Source organism: Erinaceus europaeus, chromosome 11 (genome assembly GCF_950295315.1).
Source record: "Erinaceus europaeus chromosome 11, mEriEur2.1, whole genome shotgun sequence".
NCBI lineage: Eukaryota > Metazoa > Chordata > Mammalia > Eulipotyphla > Erinaceidae > Erinaceus > Erinaceus europaeus.
This window is the reverse complement of record NC_080172.1, coordinates 74,498,307-74,503,681: the sequence shown is the minus strand read 5'-3', so window position 1 is coordinate 74,503,681 and position 5,375 is coordinate 74,498,307.

The window sequence follows — 5,375 nt, the reverse complement described above, 5'->3', positions numbered from 1 at the left end:
AGGCATGAGAGTCACTTTGCATAACCACTATGTTATCTACCCGTACCCATAAAGTCATCTTTTAAAATGTTTTCATTTGTAACATTCACTCGAAGAAAAGCAAACTATTTTCTACATGACAATTTTTTCAAGTAAAACCTCTTACTCTATACTTTGGATAAGATTGTAGGCCCTCTTTACAGAAATTCTGAGGTAGTCACTAAGTACTACTTGTGCTAAGAAGTTTTCTCTCTAATCTCTCCCTGACAAGCTATTTATTTGTAGATTCTCTTTCTGGGACTCCACAGCTCTAAGGATATGCAGCTCCTCTTACCAAACAGTGGTGTGTTATTTTCTCTCTAGTTTCTCTTCCTATCAGTAGTATAGCGAATCCAGGGTAGGGGCTCTACACTAAATTCCTCATATATAAAATAAAGAGGGGAAGAGATATTATCTTGTATACCTGTTGTGAAAATTAAAATTTAATACATACTTAAACCACTTAGCATAGTATCTTAAGTGTGCTGAATAAATGTGAATAGTTATTTTTGAATATTGTTGAGTGATGAAACATTAGCCCAAAGAGTCTCATAGCAAAGAGACTGATAGCTGTGTCATTCACAAGAGTTTAATAAGAAAACACAAGGGGGAGTTGGGTGGTAGTGCAGAGGGTTAAGAGCACGTGGCAGAAAGTGCAAGGCCTGGCATAATGATCCTGGTTCAAGCCCCCAGCCCCCGACCTGCAGGGGAGTCACTTTATAAGCCGTGAAGCAGGTCTGCAGGTGTCTTTTTATCCCCGTCTTCCCCTCCTCTTTCCATTTTTCTCTGTCCTATCCAACAACGACAACATCAAGTAACAACAATAATAATTACAACAATAAAAAACAAGGGCAACAAAAATAAATAAATAAATATAAAAAAACCAGGGCAACAAAAGGGAATAAATAAAATATATAAAAAAATAAAAAAAAACCACTTAAAAAAAAAAACCCACAAAGGCCCGAATCAGGAAGTGGTGCATTTGGTAGAGTGCATATGTTACAAGGCACAAGGACCTGGGTTAAGTTCCCTGGTACCCACCAGCAGGGGAATAGCTTCATTAGCAGTGAAGTAGTGCTGCTGGTCTCTCTCTCTTTTCCCTCACTTTCTCCCCCTTTTTACCTCAATTTCTCTCTATTAAAAAGAAAAAGGAAAAAAATCACCACTGGGAGCTGTGTATTTGATGTGTAGACACTAATTCTAGCTGGTGGCAATTAAAAAAAAAAGAAAGCCAAAAGAAAACACACAGGTCCTGAGATTAAGTGGTCACTGTTAAGTAAAATGCCTTTCTTGTTATCTGTGTATGTATGACATGAAATCAATTATATTTTAAGTATCTACTATTGATAGTTTAAAAAGATTTCAAGGTCTTGGAACTGGGAAACAAATGACATTTTAGTTATAAGTTTGTGAATTTCTGAGGTAGTTTATTAAAAATAACAAAACAATTTTATAGTTTGGGGAAAATAATAAATGTCTTGGGAATTTGTACTATTCCCATCACACACTACTTCTTTATACTAAAAAACTTAAAAAATATTTCATTTATTTGATAGAGACAAAGGGAAACTGTGATAGAAAGGGGGGATAGTGCTACACCTGAGGAAAATGGGTCAATATTGGGGCAGCATGGAATGTTCCTACACATGACCACAGAATGTGAGCTAGGATCTACAGGGATGCAGAGTTCACACAGGCTCCTAAGCTAATTATGGGCCCCAGATCACATCAAATCAATGGGGTTTACAGTCAACAATATTTATACCCCTTTCCCATATTAGGGAGCTACTCTCTTCCCTGATCCAGCTTTCTGGTCCCTTTTCCAGCCATGATATCATCTCCCCAGACAGTAACTTGGATCCACTGGCATATCAGAATTCAGGCTCAGCATCTAATCTTTGACAAAGGGGCCCAGACTATTACATGGGGAAAGCAGAGTCTCTTCAACAAATGGTGTTGGAAACAATGAGTTGAAACATGCAGAAGAATGAAACTGAATCACTGTATTTCACCAGATACAAAAGTAAATTCCAAGTGGATCAAGGACTTGGATGTTAGACCACAAACCATCAAATACTTAGAGGAAAATATTGGCAGAACTCTTTTCCACATAAATTTTAAAGACATTTTCAATGAAACGAATCCAATTGCAAAGAAGACTAAGGCAAGTATAAACCTATGGGACTACATCAAATTAAAAAGCTTCTTCACAGCAAAAGAAACCACTACCCAAACCAAGAGACCCCGCACAGAATGGGAGATCTTTACATGCCATACATCAGATAAGAGTTTAATAACCAACATATATAAAGAGCTTGCCAGACTCAACATCAAGACAACAAACAACCCCATCCAAAAATGGGGGGAGGACTTAGACAGAATATTCACCACAAAAGAGATCCAAAAGGCTGAGAAACACATGAAAAAATGCTCCAAGTCTCTGATTGTCAGAGAAATGCAAACAAAGACAACAATGAGATATCACTTCACTCCTATGAGAATGTCATACATCAGAAAAGGTAACAGAAACAAATTCTGGAGAGGGTGTGGGGTCAAAGGAACCCTCTTACACTGCTGGTGGGAATGTCAATTGGTCCAACCTCTGTGGAGAACAGTCTGGAGAACACTCAGAAGGCTAGAAATGGACCTACCCTATGATCTTGCAATTCCTCTCCTGGGGATATATCCTAAGGAACCCAACACATCCATCCAAAAAGATCTGTGTACACATATGTTCTTGGCAGCACAATTTGTAATAGCCAAAACCTGGAAGCAACCCAGGTGTCCAACAACAGATGAGTGGCTGAGCAAGTTGTGGTCTATATACACAGTGGAATACTACTCAGCTGTAAAAAATGGAGACTCCACTGTTTTCAGCCGATCTTGGATGCACCTTGAAAAAAATCATGTTGAGTGAAATTAGTCAGAAACAGAAGGATGAATATGGGATGATCTCACTCTCAGGCAGAAGTTGAAAAACAAGATCAGAAAAGAAAACACAAGTAGAACCTGAAATGGAATTGGCATATTGCACCCAAGTAAAAGACTCTGGGGTGGGTGGGCGGGGAGAATACAGGTCCATGAAGGATGACAGAGGACCTAGTGGGGGTTGTATTGTTAACTGGGAAACTGGGGAATATTATGCATGTACAAACTATTGTATTTACTGTTGAATGTAAAACATTAATTCCCCAATAAAGAAAGAAATTTTTTAAAAAAAGAATTCAGGCTCAGGGGCAAAAAGAAAAAGGAAAAAAAAAAAACTAGTATAGCCACAGGCCCTTTGGAATTTAACTAAAATATGCATACTAGCTATCTACAAAACAGAGGAGCCCCCCAACTCTTCATCTGCACTATTCCAGCCCTTAGGTCCATGACTGGTCAACAATTTGTTTGGCTTTGAATGTTAACTCTTTTGTCAACCACCAGGTTCCAGATGATGCTGACCAGACTTCCCTGGACAGACAACCCCACCAATGTGTCTTGGATCCTCGCTTCCCCAGAGCCCTCTTTCCCAACTAGGGAAAGAGAGAGACAGGCTGGGAGTATGGATCGACCTGTCAACACCCATGTTCAGTGGGGAAGCAATTACAGAAGCCAGTCCTTCAACAATCTGCATCCCACAATGACCTTGGGTCCATATTCCCAGAGGGATAAAGAATAGGAAAGCTATCAGGGGAGGGGATGGGATATGGAGTTCTGGTGGTGGGAATTGTGTGGAATTCCGGTGGTGGGAATTGTGTTAAACCCATATTATCCTATGGTTTGTCAATGTTTCCTTTTTATAAATAAAAAAAAAAAAAAAAAAAGAAAAGAAAAAGGGGGAATAGAGAGGGAAATAGAGAGAGACACCTACAGCACTGCTCCACCACTCATGAAGCTTCTCACCTGCAGGCGGGGGTTGGGGGCTTTAACCCTGGTCCTTGCACAAGATAATGTGTGCACTCAACCACCCACCCTCCTACCACAGACTTTTCTATAAATGTATCTGTTCTCAAGTTTTATGACAAACTTTGGGGACAGGAGACAGTTTACTCTGTAGAGTGCCAACCTTACCAAATGAGAGAACATGGATTCAAGATCACACATGATATGAGATTTCCATGGAGCCAGGCGAGATTCATGCATGATGGAGCAGTGCTGAATATCTCTCATCTCTCAGTGTAAACTAAAATAAGTCAAGAAGTTGGGCCTGAAGTCTGCTTTGTGGTGTGGTGCCTTACATAGCACTGAGTTCATTTCCCAACATTGAATGAAAAATGAAATAAGTTTGAAAAAAAAAGTTTGTGGTAGAAATAACATCAAACTGAAATTTGAAAGGATTGTTGAATTCTATTCACATATTAGTTGTTTGCTAAGTACAAATGATGTTAGTTTATCTTTTAATTCCTCTGAACTCCAGACTCCTTTGGAATTTGAAGGGATTAGATCAATGTTTAAGTTTCTAATCATCTTTAAAATATAAAGTCTTACACGCAAGGACTGCCTTAAGGATCCCAGTTTGAGCTCCCAGCTCCCCACCTGCAGGGGAGTTGTTTCACAGGTGGTGAAGCAGGTCTGCAGGTGTCTATTTTTCTCTCCCCTTCTCTCTCCATTTCTCTCTGTCCTATCCAACAACAACGACATCAATAAAAACAATAAAAAATCAAGGGCAACAAAAGGGAATAAATAAATATTAAAAATATATAAAGTCTTTAAACTTTTTTGTGTATGATTTTTTTTTTTACCCTCAGTATAAGTGGAACTCTTTCATTGAAGTGTAGGAATCAAATTATACTTATCTACACACATCAGTGCAAAGAACCTTTGTTTTGACTGGATGAATGTGCTTTGCAGAGCTTGTAGTTTAAAAAGAAGCAGTAAGCTTATGGTGTAACAGGCTAGTAATGAATGTTAACACAAATGGATCACTCTATCAGAACAAATTACTCTGTGCTAATATGACACTTGGTATTCAATATACAGCCTTTTCTTATTGTTGATGTTTTGGAAACGTTGTTAATTTAGATATGGAATCCTAAACCCAGAGTAGGGAACATCAGGTCATTTATGGCCATGAAATCATTTGGCTTGGCCTTGCCATGACAGCTGCAGTTTTGTTTTTTTCATAGTGACATTAAGTGCTAATATTTAAGTTTGCAATATTGTATGACCCATGAAAGATGTGGTAAGTATTCAAATGGCTCTTGGATGAATAAAAGGTTCTCTACCCCAGTTCTAAATCAAAAGGTTTCTTTACTTTTGACATTATTTTAAGAGAAAATAAGAGTTTAAGACCTTTGAAATATACTGATTTCGATTAAGTACCATTCTAAAGGTAATATCCACCAATATCAAGTGAGTAAGAGTTTACTCTC